Source organism: Lepeophtheirus salmonis, chromosome 6 (assembly GCF_016086655.4).
Source record: "Lepeophtheirus salmonis chromosome 6, UVic_Lsal_1.4, whole genome shotgun sequence".
NCBI classification, from domain to species: domain Eukaryota; kingdom Metazoa; phylum Arthropoda; class Copepoda; order Siphonostomatoida; family Caligidae; genus Lepeophtheirus; species Lepeophtheirus salmonis.
In genome coordinates, this window is record NC_052136.2 from 46,604,547 (window position 1) to 46,622,217 (window position 17,671).

General features: G+C 31.5%; 2 long non-coding RNA genes across 2 annotated transcripts; one reads left to right on the top strand and one right to left on the bottom strand.

Moving 5' to 3' along the window:
• Positions 1 to 7,646: 7,646 nt before the first annotated feature.
• On the bottom strand, positions 7,647 to 10,003 carry LOC121120163 (uncharacterized). The gene is made up of 2 exons (XR_005864923.2): positions 9,861 to 10,003; positions 7,647 to 9,810 (listed from the first exon to the last, which is right to left on the bottom strand). It is a non-coding gene; the product is annotated as an uncharacterized lncRNA (long non-coding RNA).
• Positions 10,004 to 10,191: 188 nt separating this feature from the next.
• On the top strand, positions 10,192 to 14,822 carry LOC121121013 (uncharacterized). Its single transcript, XR_005865310.2, has 3 exons — positions 10,192 to 11,876; positions 14,297 to 14,514; positions 14,646 to 14,822. It is a non-coding gene; the product is annotated as an uncharacterized lncRNA (long non-coding RNA).
• Positions 14,823 to 17,671: the final 2,849 nt, after the last annotated feature.

Consider the following 17,671-nt stretch of genomic DNA (forward strand, 5'->3'; position numbering starts at 1 on the left):
TACTAAAACGTCATGACAGATAAAGTTCTATCCTCTCAAACATTCTTCAAATTGAAAGGGTAACCACGATGATTTTCTATTTCCTTTAGTTTTACAGAGAGAGTGGCGGGACTTATATTATGGGTTACTGGACAGTGGAAATCTTAATTGATAATTATTACCAGCTTAACAAGAGCATATTCGAATTCAACCAGTAAACGTTCAGAATACTGATAAAAGTAAAAGAATTAGAAGAATTGACAGCTGACAACAAACTACACTGTATTTTTTATGCGGTGTTATAACGCCATGGCATAGTTACAATTTATATCCAAGCTATAGTAATATTTAATCCGTTAAATTGCAAGGAGAGAGAATGGAGTTAAATTAAGTTGCATTACATGCGAAAATTATACATTCGCACTGCCTTCTGTATGTATGTAAGTCCATACATATTTTACACAATTCTTCACATAGGTACATAATTAGCCATTTCTCTGTAAAATACTTATTTAGTCATTATAATACATGTTATATATACAATGAACATTAGGATGAGGTCGATGTCCAATAAATTCTTAAATTTGTACAACAAAAGAAACAACCAAAATTTTCAACTTTTTTTAATTTAATTTTATGTGAATTATTATATATTTTTGAAATTTTTTTCAAAAAAATTAATATTTAAATTTTCTTTTTCAAAAATTTATATACTAGAAATTTAATTATTGAAATTTTTTACTAAAAAAAATTTTTTTTTTCTTAAATAACTGGGGATTTTGAAATTGTTTTCCAAAAAATTAAGTTCATTACGAACATCTATATGTGTATTTAAAATTATTTTTCAAAAAATTTAAAATTTGAATATTTCTCTTAAAAATTTAATTTTTCAATTTTTTTTTCAAAAATACATTGGAATCGGGTTTTTTGTTGTTTATTTTAATTGTCCCATCGCTGCTTTTAAAAGATGTTTCAGGTGTTATAATTTTCTTTCAACTAGATACCCATACCGCTAAAAATTTCCAAGTGTCATGTAGGTGTAATTTGAGCCCTTTTTTGTTTCTTTATTCTGGTAATTACTTAATAGACTTTGCCATATACTGGGCCGTGCAGAATTATTTGCCGATTTTTGTTCAGAACATATTGCGGACAATAATGACATTTCGAATGACTTGAGGAACAATTTATTCATACATTTTTAGAATAATAAAATAGTTTGTGATCAAATTTAATCAAAGTAGCCACCATTTGACTCAATGACACTGGTCAGGCGACGTTTGAAGCTGCCACAGACTTGCTGGATGTAATGGCATCCATGGAGGCCCAGGCCTTGTTGACAGCAGCCTTTAAGGCATTTATGTACTTGTGTCGTTTTTTGCAGGCCTTGGTCTTCACGTGCGCCTAGATAGAGAAGTCTAGTGGGTTCAGACCTGGGCTCTGAGGGGGCCAGTAGTCCTTGGCCAAAAGTTCATATTGTCCTTGAGCCACTCTCGAGCTTTCTTGGAAGCGTGGGCGGGTGCTCCATCTTGTTGAAAACCCCAAGAAGAGTTGCCGACTATGGATTTGATCCACGGAAGGACCTTGGACGCCAGAATCTTCACATAATCCTCTGCTGTTAATCTGAGCCAGTGGGGAATCATACCGGCTTCATGGCCTTCCCGTTGGATCTCCAAACATCTCCAAAGCTCACAACACGGTCATGTTGCCTGTTGAAAACAGGATTGACCGTAAAAGTGTTCTCATCTGAAAAAATGATGATGCGTCCAGATGAGCTCTTGATATCCTTCAAGATTTTCTTGGCACGCTCAAGTCTGACTTCTCGCTGACGTTCAGTTAGCAGAGGGCGTTCAGTACGCCTCAGGGACTTTCCTCCAGCCCTTTCCAATGCCCTTGAAACAGTTGATGTCGGCGTTCCCATCTTTCTGGCCATGTTAGCAATGGACCTGTTGGGAGTCCTCTTGAACACTGCCTTTACTTGCCTTGTTGAGACAGTGGGCTTCCTGCCAGCCCCAGGGGAATGCTTGAGATCACCCCCACCCTCCAAGCGCTTGGAAACGTTGCAAATTGTCTTCAACGAGGCCCCAACCTGTTCCTTAATGTTAATGAGGCACTCCCGCTCGGAGGAGGGCTGCAATTTCGATCTTCTTTGTTTCCTGATTGGACATGGCCTCACGTGTAGAAGTTGTTACACTCTTGCAGGAAGGATTTTTGTTTATTTCAACAGTAGAAATACGAAACAATCAGATTAGTTGCCACAAAACCTCTTAAAAAGTATATTTGCATCATCCGTAAATAATTTTGCATGGCCCGGTAGAGTACATTGGAAGGAAAGGTCAAAACGTTTCCAAAAATCATATGGAGAGACTGCATGAGATGATATTCAACTAGAACAAGCTCCACTAGTGTTTTCAGATTATGTGGTCCGTGCCAATGGAGAACTTTATCATTATTTTTAATATGTATTTTAAAGACCATAAATCTTATATATTACTCGAAGAAAATGATTACATTTTTTCCGAAACCACATATTTATTACCAAAAAAAAAAAGGATGATAGATCCAAAAGATGTCAATTCTATAAGGATTGTATCGTTCCTTAATATGGGACTTAAAACCGATAAGTCTTACGTCTTGTGCTGCCCTATCCCATTCCATCATTGCTATAGGTCATTGAAAGGCGTTCTAAATTTTTAAACACCCTTCACAAAGTTATCATTTCCACTCATATTATAGTAAAGTACCTCAGTAAAAAATGTAACTATATTTTATGCTCGTGAAAAGTTTGCCATTATTTTTCCATTCTGACAATTTAAGAAATGTATTATTTTTATAAATAAAATAAAGTTATCAAAATCGGTTGCATTATTTATCCTGCCGTTTTTTAGTAGTTGGCAAGCTGAAGAGTGATTTTTCTTTTCGTAAGCTGATGGCATTAACTCCTGAGGAGTGAACTTCCTTTCCTACTACATACAACATATGATTATTATATACGAAATCGGATGAAATATTTGTGTGAGCTCATAAAAGACGGAGAGTAACCCTGAGGATAGGTGTTGCTGTGGCGAACACTTGGCTGGTCCTGTTTTCCATTATTAATGGCGTACTTTTCTTTTTACTTTGAAATAAACATCCAATCATTTATCTAAAAAAAATGCAATTTTCTTTGAATATCAAAGTAACACCTCTTATAGGAAGACCCTTTATTACAAAACACAAAATGTGATTTTCATAGTTTTTTGTCAGTTTTTACAAAGCTTTATCGTTTTTGTGCTCCTAGTAAGTATTAATATATTTCTATGAAACTTTGTTTATTAGGTGCATATACAGTATTTAAAAAAAGTAAAACTTGTTTGAAATGATTTAGAGAATCAGCTTCACCCTAATCTACATATATAAAACTAAAAGAACTCTTATAATCTTTAAAAAAAAGAAGTGTTGACAAACTCAAATAAATCGAAAGTGGAAGAGAGGAAGGTCATAAATTAAGGGTTTATCAGCTGCTAGTGAGAATGAGAAATAATAATAAAAATGTATGTTTACACAGATAGGAAAAACGTATGTGAGAGTTTTACATTGCTAGGTTAAAGATCAAATTTAGGAATTAAATACATTTGTATATTATATTTTAATAATAAGATAAGCACTTTACTATTTTTTATCTTCAAGGATGATTGACTTTGAGTTTGAATCGAAAAAGAAAATAATAACAAAATTTATTATTTTCAACTCTTGGGTGGTAATTGCATAAACATAAGATATATACAATGTACGTTAGAGTGTGTCAAAAATCATAATTTTAGAAAATTAAAGGATAAGGGGGGAAGGAAGTTAAAAGGAAAACAAATGCGTTGTTTTTGTCAAAAATTCCGAGTAATGTAACAATTTGTTTAAAAGACATCCATTTGAATTTTATAGGAAATTCAATTTCTTCATTTTTTTTCTTTTATCTTTTGATATTCAAATTTTAATAGATTTTTTTATTTTTTTTGTATTTCTCCTTGGTATTAAAAAAAAATGTTTCCATGACGGTCAAGCTCGACGATTTCTCGACGAAACATACATCAAAATTATTGGAATCAATTAAACCTAAATACCGCATAATAGGCTGTTACAGTATCATGACCATAAATACTATTCCATTTTCAGCTGCCTGGCTTGTGTTTTCGCCTTTATTGAAGAACAGCTGTAAAATATGGCGTATTTTTTCTATGCTGATGCTCATTTTTGACGACTGCTCAAACAATGCTGAGTCAAACAATCAAAAAATTGTCTGAAAATTTTTGTTAGTACGAAATCTTATCTTTCTAACACTATTACAGGTGAAACAATAGATCTTATACAACGCGAGATACACATTACTAAAGCCATTAATTAGAAAACCAATGGATTTCTTATTAATTCAATTTTTTTTTCATTATTACCAATTATGGCCGAAAATATGATTCCTAAGAATCTGACATTTTTATCCTGTAATAATCAATCAAAAATTTTATGTTTTTTTCATATTGAGAGAGCGGGGGAATGGTTGCACATATTAAATTTAGTATTTTAAGCGAAATAATAATGTTTCAATTTTGTCTGTCATAATAATGTATTAATAATAATCGTCGATAACTAATAAATAGTTACTCCTCTGAAAAATAAGTGGGGTCATCTTGTCTTTTACGATAGAAGATTAGTCATTCTCACAAGACAAATCAATTATGGGAAAAAATGAAAATTTTAAAAGTTCATGTTTTGGGGGGAGCCTCTGAAACCTTTTGCTAAGGTTTACACAAATAATTTTTTTATCCAATCAGAACTTTTCCCGATACCCCCATTGCAATATTCGAAAAAATTGATCAGTCCCTACAAAACAACACACCCTACTGTACAGAGATATAAACAGGAAAAGATTTAGGTTGGGAGAAAAAAAAATGATCCTCAGTGTTATTCTTTCAATTGCCTTTTTAGATATTTGCATAATATCTGTAAATGTATAGATTGTTATCAAATGATTAAATTTAAATTCTATTTCTGTAGTGGATCTTCAGTTATTGCAATAAAATATTTCCTATTTTTGAATGGATACAATGAGGAGAAATCTAAAGGATTTTTAATTTAATTAGGTTCTCGATCCAAGTCCCATTGAAAATATGTATTATATTAATTCAATATTTTTTATTATTGTAACCCAAAGCTTTAAACCAAGCGGCGAAACAAAAAACAGGGTCTTCAATATTTATCAATGTATAGTTGGCTACGCAGCAACTTTTACGTTTGCATGGAGTTTTCTGGGTGTCATTAATGTTTCTCTATAACTAACTACTAAAGAAGCGATGTGTGTAAAGAAAAAACTAAGTTTAGCTATTAGTAATGAAGAAACTACTTTTGAAAAGTAGAAAAGGAAAAATGGTTGTTGCGTCTTCTCTATATTCTTTTTTGTTCCTTATTTAATAGGTGGTCTTAGTGTTAACTTCTCCCCCTCAAGTAAGCATTCCCAAAACAATCTTGGGTGTTAATTGTTTTAAAAGGGAATAACAAAATGAATATAAATATTCATAATATTATCCCTCCACTAATACTACCGGGTAGTCATTGAAATCTGAACACTTACCAGTTCAATAAATAATGTAGGTTAAATAATTGAAATTAATTCATACTTTGATATATTAAAGCATAAATCTCTACAAACTACACAACCTTCATGAATTAATGAGAAGAAAAAGTGTCATACTTTACCAGATATAATGATTAACATCATCTGAGGTGTTATCTCAAAGTAACATCTTGCGCGGAAAAAGGTTTATCGTAAGAAAAGAAATCTCCTCAAGCTAACACGTATATTTTACCACTTTGTTTAATAGCATTGTGGTGACTAACTGTCCTCCTTTTACATTCTGGAGAATTATTGCGGAAATCCATTAAATTTCCGGTTTTTCTTGGACAAATAGTAGAAGATAGACTTAAAATAAAAGCATAATCAGAAATTAAAAAAGACCCAAAATAAATACTAAAAAAATTTAAAATGAGCCAAAATTTAATAATATTTTAATCTTAAATTTTATTAACCTACAAATATTCATTTTTTTTAAACCCTAAAACCCCGATTGATCTGGCCACATGCCTTTTTTTTTAATCAAAAATATTATCACTCTATCTTAGTGTAAAAGTACCATTCTACCTTTACAGAGAAATGTATTTCCTCTGAATTTGTGAAATTGCTAATTTATCAAATTAGTGTTGGGTTCGAGTATAACTCGACATTTGAATAGTCCTAAAACTCAAAACAATTGAGTAATCATCATCAGGGAAATTTCTAAACCTATTTATATAATTACTTATCAATACTCGAACCTAACACTAGTTTATCAATTAATAACTTCAAATACTCGCATTCAGAAAAAATTCATTTGGCTATTAATAGTTGACAATTTTAAGGGCTAAATCTCACCAAATAATGAAAGTAACCAACGCTCCTGATTACTACTCAAAATTAAAGTAAAAATCCAACTACAGACACTGGACTTTCTTGATAAAACAAGAGTTTATCTTGAATTAAAAATTGTTAAACAACATTATTACATATTAAGAAAATATGTTTATAAAATTTCAACATAACCGAAATTAAAAATTGGTACAATTTCCTAACAGAAACTTGACTCAATGAAGAAGTTCAAAACTAGAAAGGCCTTACTCCAATCTAATACTAGATAAAATATATTTTCAAAAATATAATATATTCAAAATAATTATTGTGTATTTTATATCAAAATTATCTTCGATAGAAATCCTTAACGGTACATGATTTTTCCTACTTAAGAACGTAATCACGTAGACATATTCTATTAATATATATTTAAATTTGTCAGTTCTTAATATAGAACTGTATAAAAACCATGGATTAGTATATGTATAAGACTTAACTCGTAAATACTGCATTAGAATAGATAAAAACTGACTTAGGCATTCATTAAGTATACTCGTATAATATCTAACCTTGACTCACATATTGTGTGTGACGCAATTGCAGCATATGTAGAAATTTAAAAAAATCAAAATGTGACGTCATCCTGATTAGTTCATAACGTCATTCTTGCATAATCTTCGTAGGATATATTATTATTATTCAAAAACTTTTCTCATTTCCTCATTCTGTGTATTCCTTCTTCTCCATATCCATTGGGAAATCCGTAATTAGAGGTAGGGAGCTATCAGTGCCGTCGAGAGTGAAGGGCCTAGGTGTATTTGCGTCTCCAATATTGACAATTTTATTTCAGAAAATACTTAAATCGCATCTTCTTTTTTAGTTTCAAAAAGAGGGGGAAATCTGCATGAGACGCCTCTACAGCCCTGGTTACTGGAGGTATCAGGCCCCGTAACTACAGGAGGATATGAAAAAGTGTTACATTCCCTCTCCCCGGCAAAATTTTGTAGACAAATTGGTCGAAAAGACAGTGGTTTTTTTTTTGTCAATAAATGAAAGTATTTTGTTGAATTTTGGATTTGGTTTATCACAATTTCAAATAAATAATTCATAATAGTTAATTTTTTTACGTCTTAATAAACGTACAAAAATGATCGCCTCAAAACAAAAAAGACAATAAAAGTATTCTGTTAAACTTTTGTTGAAAGCCCAGCGCCTCCGTATTAACAATAACTAATATTGAAATAAATAAAGAAGCAGATTAAAAAGTAAATAGTTTTATTTATAAAATATATATATAAGTATTATAAAGTAAAAAATATATAATTTAGAAAATACAAAACAATATTTCTTTCATAATTTTCTTATCCACTCTCACTTCCCATTTCCTGTCGATCAATTCTATTTTAATATATAGTATAAAATATAATGTATTTCAAATCTTTAGATAGTATATGTTATTCAACTAAAAAAATTTTAATAAAAAGAAAGACTTTAATATCTAACAATGTATGGAAAGAAACTCTCTGTTAAATATCTTTTTAAACATGTTATTGATAGCATTATAATCATAACAATAGCTACGAAATCCTTGATTGTATTTTTAAACCGACAAAACAACAAGGAGGTAGCAGACAGCGGTAGTCTGTATAGGTGCACACTCTATAGACCAACAACTAAATACACGACAACACAGATGCGCCGCTCTGTTGATTTATTTAGTATGGGGAAGGTATTCTTTTACCTTATCCACATAATATGTATTGTAGACGACACCTGTAGAACGCTTAGGGCATTTTTCTACAGAAGAATTACACATATGAAACTTTGCTTGTGAATAATTTCTGTAATTATCATCATTGTTCAAAAAAAAAAAAAAAAAAAAAAGGAAGGAAGGAAGGAAAATAAAAAATTTTAACTCTCTCTTTAAAAAACATTTGCATGTTGTTCATAAAATAATTCTAAACGCCCTGTAGGAGCTATATATTATGTACAACAAATGACTATTTCTTTTTTTTTTTTTTGCATAAAATTTATAAGAAGTAATTTGATATTTTTTGTCGCTTATTAAATCGTATTTACGCGCGAAATGAGTGGTGATTGTATTACTAATACATACGTTCTAAGTAGACCTTACAACCTATTTTTGAGGCCTTTTTCACACACTGTCTGAATATTCAAAGGATGATGGATGTAGAAAGAGTGTTATTATTCTTTAATTTGGGAAGAAGTTAGGATAGATTTTGGAATAAATGAGAGATAGAGAAATATAAAAATTATAACTTATAAGAAGAGTAGAACTCTTCGGGATTTAGAGTACTTATATTTCGTGTTCCTTCTTATGCAAATTGCAGTCGTGAGCTGGGATTGAAGAGATGAATTGTAACCATACAGTACGATACCTGTAGAGTCGAGCTTCTGAAACAATCGAAATTGTTTTTGCAATACAAATCAAACAAATGCTTGTTTGTATTATTCCAACGAATGTCGATAAGTTAAGTTCTACAAAAGCCCGGATCAACAGGGTAGAATACGTATGGGGTCTTATTGAAAGATGTTGAAGGTGATGTTGATATTTCTCGTCCAAAAGAAGGAGTAGTCCTAGGAGTTTGTCCTCCTCTTGAAGTGGGAGTGGGAGAAGAAGGGTTCCTTCCTATTCTTTATATACAAGATGTTCGCTTTCAAATATCGTTGCTGTTGAATTAATGTATATTGTAGTGAAATTGATGATGTAGGAAGTGTTGATTTTCCTTTTTTAGGGAGATCTGATCCATCCAAGGCTCCAATCACTTATGAATTCTCAACAACATCTTCTTGCCAATGGATACTGAAATCATGATGAAAAATAATATAATATATATTTAATACAAAACAGCGTGTGCACGCCCGAAAACCATTCACTTCAGCTATGGTTTTTAACAGACAAGCCAGGTAAAATACACATAAATTGGCTTGAGGTGGTTTTTTTTATTATTATTTTTGTTATTATTATTATTTCTCTACAGTTCTCAAGGCTAGAGTGTTTTACTACATATATTATTTCTTCCTCTATAGAGACTCAGTACTCATAGGTAGTAGGATGGTTCTACCAAGACCTTTTGACCTACGCGCCCTAAAAAAACGTCATAATTATTAAGTACTGTTTGGGAGAAAATATTATTTAGATAGGAGTACAGAATCCATAGTATACTCTATAAGATTCAACCTGAAGAGGAGGAGGTGGTGGAGGAAGGGCTCCCAGGTATTTCGAAAAATGGGAAAAAAGTATAACCTGTTGGGGGGAGGGGAGAAAAATTCATAGGAGTTTGACGTGGAAGCCTTCTTGTTCTTCATCGTCATACTGTTACACGTTGTTGGAAAAAAGAAGCACTCACCTGCAGAACACAAGAAAAGAAGAAGAAGAATTCCTTCTTTTTCTTCACTACCTACAAAAAAAATATTAAAACCATACTTATAAAAAAGCACAAGAACTAACATATTATCATTATTGCTGTTTTAAACTCAACGGTACGAAATGAACTTCTTCTTTTTTAGAACAAGAGGCAGACTAATCATTTTTTAGAACTACATAATATTTAGTTCGACTAACTTCTAACTCGCATAATATTCCACAACAACTAGTACATACATTATTTTTTCTTTATTTTCTTCTGCCAAAAGATGCGCTTTAGGCTTGGCTTGAATGGCAGAACTAAGAGAGAAAATAAAGAATTATGAAGCCGCCAGGCTTCAGCCCCTTTTGCCTTTTCTCTCAAATGAAAACAACATATTTTACTCTTATACAAATTATAATAATACAGAGACGTTCTTCTTATTTTTCTACATCTCAGAAAATGATTTTGTTTGAGCATTCTATGTAGGTGTTATTTGATTATATACTTATATTACTTCATATCTAAAGAGGAAAAAGGGCCTTAATTTGATATATATGTTTTTCAAAAAAATATCACTCGAAATTTGATTTTATCTTATTAAAGGTTGCGTGGCTTTTCGGAACATTTACATAATAATATAAGATAACTATTCATAAAATACAAATTTCAACAGGAATGGGTATACATTTCAAGGGCTCATATTCCATAGAGTCGAAGTATGTAAAAGAGAATACCAGTGGTACATACTTCAAATAATACTTTTTAAATAAAGCACGACGTTTTGTTCAATATTTTTTGATTTTTTAAATAATATTTGAGTAGAGTATAAATTGTTTTAATGATTAAAAATGGCATTTATTACATGGGCGGGGTAGGTACGTAGTACGTTAGATAATATTATATAGTGTTCAAATGCTCAACAAAAACCCCATAAAGATGAAACAGGTAAATGAATACAAGGTGAAAACTGTATCAATGCAGTTTAGATTATATTTATATATACTTTATAGATATTAGTGGTTGATGATGATACCCTCTTTAAGGAAGGGCAAAGGATAGTAATTATTTTTAAATTTATTTTTTATTAATATTATAATTATTCTCATGGTTTCAGGTTATTACATTTAATTAGATATCCAAAACAGACCATTCAAATAATATTAATGGATATAAGCTGATTAGTTGAACAAAAATCTGTTTTCTTAATTAATTATATCTTGTTTTAATGGAACCTTCTAATGGACAATGGGCATGATCATTATTGGCTTATTAGTAGTTTGTTTAGTTATTTGTTTATTGGAATAGCTTAAGACAGCTACGTCATTTTGAGGATAGTTATGTGTTTTTTTAGTTTGTTTAAGCGCATTTGATTTTAGTTTCGAATGAAGCATATACAGTGTGCAAAGAAAAATCATTGACTTTTTGAAACGAACAAATAAGGTAAACTTTTGCAAGAGGAGTACATTTTTCCATTTTTCTAGATGATGTTCTTTGACTGCTACTAAGGCCTCCAACCTGGGCTTAAATGCACTGCAGCACTCCTTGAGGAAAGACTCAGACATGGCCGCCCTCTGCTGCTAGACGGAGGCCTTGAGGTCATCCAAATTTTAGTGAGGGGTAGCATAGGCTCTCTTCTCGACTACACTTCAAATGGTTCATCCGAGGGAATAACAGTCTAAGGAAAAGAGTGGCCAAACCGTCGTTTAGGCTTTAACCAAGTCAAAAATGTATGGTCTCTCTTGATCCAGATGACCTTGGTTGCTGTTGAAAGAAATTGCCGATATCATCGTACAAAAGAGGACTTCCCCAAATCCTTACACATATCTCCTCCCAGCCCAATTACTGATATTGAGAGCCGCGGCGTACTGCCTCATCGACTTAGCTAGACTTTTGGTAATCGAAGTGACCATGCCCTCCATGATCCCGATTTTCCGGCGCCTCCCACTGCCAAAGGACCTCTTAAGGCTCTTTCCTGAAGCCATTACACTTGTAATCTTGTAAACAAGACTCCAGGAGAACCCTTTCGACCTTCATGATCTTATCCCCACTCACTTGGACGTGGAGCAAATCAGACACCCTTTGCCTTCTCGCCTCCATGCTGACAACTTTTGATTTTTGTAAGTTAGTTTTTTTATTGTTTATTAACATGATTAGTCCCTACTTTTTATAACACAGCCTAGCATTTTTAAATATTCACCCTAAATCAAACCTAGAATACTAGATAAGTCTAAGACCGTTATAATTTTTGATGTAACAAACTAAGTAGGTCATTTCATGAAGTTCGGTCTGCACCAGCCTCAAAGAAAAATTTGTTGGTCAAGATGGATCCCACATAAGAAATCGGTCTTATTTCAAATTCGGTTTAGTCCAATTTTATAGATGGAATGTTAATGACGTCATGCGTGTTTCCAAGTTGTAAACATCATTAAAATGACGTCACATGAAGTTTAAAGTGTTTCATATTGGTACAACTCGTATTACTGGGTTCGTGAAAAAATTGGACTTCGAATGAGAACAAAAAAATTGATGAATGTAATCAGACAGAAGGTCGATCGAAATATCTACCCAAAATGTTAAACAAGTTTTGCCACTTAGTTCTAGCTTCTGTCCTGGAATAAAAATGTGCTTGAGAACAATAATAATAAAAAAATCCCCTTAATGGTTCAATTAATTCTTTTTAACCATTCAATCACCCAGAAAAGCATGAACGGCGCTCATTTTCCATCCAATCTCCAAGTTTGGATAAAGTAGACCCTCAATCTAACAACAAGATACAAAATATGTGTTAGGGGGTGAGATTGTTGTAGGGAAAACACAGTTTAACGATAAGAAAAGAAAAAAACAGTTGATGCGCCTGCTTTTTATTCATTTTTAAATAAATTGCCATGCTGTTAATATCAACCTCTGAAAGAAGAGTTGTTTTGTTATAAATAGTTTTAAAAATATACGATAAAATAAATTAAATTAAATATTTTCCAGGCACACTACATTTAATGTAGAAGGCTCTCTTTTGTATAGCAGTAATACACCAGGAAGCTGTTAATAACAAGGATTTTAATTGCATAATATCATACGTTTCACTCCCGCCTTCTCCTCAAGCTTTCAAAAATTCCCATTCCTACATATGTAATTTCCCCTTGAACACAAGTACATAGATATGTAATACTCGTATATCTGGTTATTCTAAATATTTCAAAATGTGGTATATGATAAATAAATGTAACACTTAAATTATTGTTGGGAGACCCTATTTAGTCACATTTCAAATTACAAAACATTATGTATTCGGTTTGACATATTTTAAAATTATATTATTTAAGTATTTACTTTTTAAAGGAAGGTTAAAATTTAAAAAAAAAACGAAAAAACTTCGTAAATATGTCATATTTGGAAATTTTTATGTTTAATAACTGCGTCGTTTAATAGTTTGAAAGTTCTCGTATGAAGAAGGGTCTAACATAATATGTTCTTATTAATTATGTTTTCATTTATCTGACTAAATAATGGCTTGAACCATATATTTTACTTAGTATATTCCCCCAAATAGTTCATATACATATTTGAGTCTATTATACGCTTTTTATTCAAATTTGGCATTTTTAAATAAAAAATATCTATTTTTTATTTTTTTAATGTGATGATCAATTTGGGCTACATTAAGTGCAACTTCTAGCATACTTAAAGAGTTAAAAAGTATAATTTGTTGATAGAAGCGGACGATCATTAATCATTGAAGAATAAAAATGTAATTCGCACTCAACTTTGAGAAAAACCATTCTTACTTCCTTTTTTGTTGATACTGTGGCACACAATTAATATATTTTTACTATTGACAAATAGCTTCTTTTTTTTATGTCTAATTGAATTGGTGTTTTAGTTGTAATAAAGTTCTTTTGAAAAAAACAACAACATTTCTGTAATATTATTTTGCAAATAAGAAAGAATGTTTTCATCATATTTTTTTGTTTTGGTTTGTGCATTTATTTTTGCATCATCCCTAAATTTTATATCATATCTTCTAATCAATTATTATTCCATTTTACGTGATGTTCAAATAATGAGAGAGGATTCGTGTATTTATTACTGTTGAGATTCGGTGCGAGAACGATATAAAAAAAAAAATTATGGTTCTTTATAGATTTTACTAGACAGATATGTTGTTCGAGACCAGAAAGCTATTTTTGTCTAACTCTATGGAAGTGGCTAGTTAATGAGATTTATTTTGGTTAATATATTTCGTGGGAGCCCTTGTTCTCTCCAGAGCCCAGAGAAGGGAATCATCAATTTTCTCCCGATCCCTTTTATACGAGTTGTACCAAATATATGACAGACTATAAACTTCACATGATGTCACTATAAATATGTTCAAAATTTTAAAATAAACTTTCAACAGAATATTAAATGAGAACGATCTAGGCCCAACTTATTTTAAGGACAGAATTAGTTGTGAACAAAAAAAAAATTATCCGTCTCAACACAAGACAAGGTTCACACACAACTCCGGTTTTAAAATATACCTAACCATTTATTCCTCCAGTTTTCAACAATAAGAGTCATAGAAATACTGTCATGAAGCCCTATTTAAACCAAGATTAAAGGGAATCCAGATAATGGGTCATAGTTAAAGAAGGCATCTGTATAAAGAAAAAACTAATTTTAGGTGTGAGAAAAGGAAAAATGGCTTTGGTTTGTGGTATCTCTTATTATTAGTTGATAATTTAATAAGTCGTCGTGGTGTTAACTTTTTCCTCGGAAGTAAGCATTCCCTCCTGTTTTTAGTATAAATTGTTTGAAAAATGCATAATAAAATAGATTTAAATATAATTATAATATTTTCCCTGCACTAATATTACTTTAAATGTTGAATCTTCTCCTTTTTATTGCAGTAATTCGTTTTATCTACCCAAAAATCATATAACCAGCACCTAATATTAACGAGTGTCTTATTATGTATATATTTCTTTTTTTTTTGTTCATTTATTTCATTAGAATAACCATCCACATATACATTTATATAATCAAACCCCACATATCTTAAAACTTTAATAAATTATTGTTCACAATACCAATCAAATCATTACCATTATTCATCTACTCTTCAAAGAATAATAAAATAGAAAGAAAAAAACTAGGGGGGGAAAAGAAGAAGAACCCGTTGATACAAGTGTCTTAATTCAATGATACCATATTTCTCGCTCCTCCCTTCTCTTCACACTCCTACAAAATCCCATCTCTAGTCACATAATAGTCACATCCGGCACATTTCTTTTGACATGGTTCTATATATTCTGAGACTCGCAATGTTTCTTGCATCTTAAAAAAGATTGGCATCATATTATTCTGATGAAAAGTTTTGATCTAGATATTTTAAATTGTCATCTTAGCCAAATGACATTGTACTACAGTCTTATTACATCAAGATGATAAGTTCATGTGAACAAATAACTAAATTTGCTTTTAACTCATGGATCATTGCTTCAACTATTTATGAGATCAAACAAAAACTTTTTGATTATAAGAGAAAAAGATATACCTAAAGGGTGGTTCATCAAAACGTTAATTGTAAGCCGGGAAAAAAACAAAAATACGCTGATTTTTTTAATTTTCACGAAAATCATCATTATAAGATAAACTTGACATTCAATCAATAAAACCGCCATTAGATCAGCCTCTTGTTCACAATAACGTCCCATTGGGTAAAGTCCGGTATGCCCACCTTATATTAGCTCACAGGGATCTTATGGTTCTGTGACGAACTTCATTGGAAGCCTGTTCAACATTGCTCCAAACAAAATAGTCTAAATATTCAATTCCGACAAGTTAGGAGGCCAAGAATTCGGCGGAACATACATCACCTTCTCAGAATCAAGAAAATCGAGGTTTTTTTTTTTGCTACTGTGATAGGTTCTCCTGTCTTGCTGCCAGATCTAATGTCTGTCTTTTATGATGCTGTGGATCCAGGGGAAGACTTTAGTACTATTGATATAGACGGCGGCATAACGTGTCCCTACTTACTCTCCATGAGAGAGTGTGTTTGTATTTAAACCGGTTTGTAGGGGTATGGGATGAGGTAAAGAAAAATTTCAAACTTTTAAAAAAACTACCATTTATATCTACCAATGCCATTAAAAAATATCCATTTTTTAAATATAAAATACTACATTTAAGAACATGTATAATCATATATCTACAACCATTTCCTTCAGCTATCGGAATACTTTGAATAATGATGGGTATTCTCTTTTCCTACCAAGAAAAAGTGGGTGGACGGAGAGTTGCCCTCATTTAATAATTTCAAAGAATATTATTATTCATAATAATTAAGGTCAAATTATCTACTATCATGAAGTTCGTCTAATTTAAATAATGATTATACCCTTAGGCTCCAATATATTTCTTTATAATATATTGTACATGTAAGGAATTCATCATTGTCTAAAGGGTAAATTCATGAATAATACATAGTCCTTTGTTCAAAAAAAAATAATCTACGTTATATTTCAAAGACATCATGAATTTGATCATTGGATTTGGTTAAACTCACAAACGCAAATCTATGGAAATAGAATGAATTATCAAAAATAACATAACAGACATGAACCTTGGACAAATATGGATGAAAAATTTAATGTTAAGGGATGTAGAAAATGGCCCCTACTTTCCAGGAGTACCAAGACTAATTCAAAAGTTGGGGAAGCGGGCGTTTAAAACGTTAAAAACTGTGACAACATAATCGTGCAAATTTTCATGATTTTAAGATATATATGTTTTTAAGACTGGTAGGCAGGACTAAACTGGACGGGAATGTAGCCTATAGTCCTAAATAAGTATCCCATTTTACACTATTTATAACGTCATTGAAAACGCTTATAAGTAGATGGAGCTAAAGCTATTAACCCAATTAGCAAAACGAAAACCACGTATTGAATATTTGTACAATGTGGGTTTCTTAGCGAGACTTTTTTTGTCCACTAGGAGCATTAAATATTGCACAATAATTAACAACACAGACCTCATGAATTCCCTTAAAATGGTGCAGCTGTCATTTCTTACTTATTTACTGGGTAATTCTTGTCTTCTGAAGTTGTTATTTATTTTATTGATATCATGTGAGGTGAACATTGCTGATGAGTGTCATCCAAGAGGCCGAAACAAACAAATTTTATGAGAATACTAACTCTTTTTTCATTGGGATTATGGAAAAAGGTAAATTACTTCTGCTGTGTATTTGCACTTCAAAATTTGACTGACCAATAATAGGGCCAAATATATTCAATAATTAAAGCTTTGGTTATAACCTTTATTTGATTAGTGAAACTTTAATTGGCTCTGATATAGTCCTTTCAATCAAAAAATATCCATTCATTATAACAATAAGATTTTTATCCACTTTAATTGCAATTTGTGGGGCCTCCAATGAGTTAGTCGGAATCATCCTTCTTGATATGAATGAACGATAACAAATCGTCGAAGAATACAAATCTAATCTTCCAGACCAGGGCTGTGGAGTCGAATGTAGTCGGAGTTTGAGCAATATAATTTTATATAGTTGGAGTCAGAGTAGCGCAACTCTAGATAGTTGGATTTGAAGGAACAAAGGAAGGGTTAAAAAAGAACAACAGATGTTATCCAATATTTTAATATTTTATGACGTCACATACACTTTTACACACATTTGGAAGATAGATTCATCTGATAGAAAAATCTGTTTATTCCAAATAAGTTATTGTCCCTTTGTTAAATATTATGTACTTGCGGTAGTAGCCGAGATTCCCCGGAGCAATCAGGTGTTACCTTAAAGACAAGATAATATATAAGATAACTCCCCAAAAATTCCTCAGTGTTACTCTCCATACATATATCACTTCAGATGACGTGTTCTGTCCTCAAGAATGAAATAATAATTATAAAT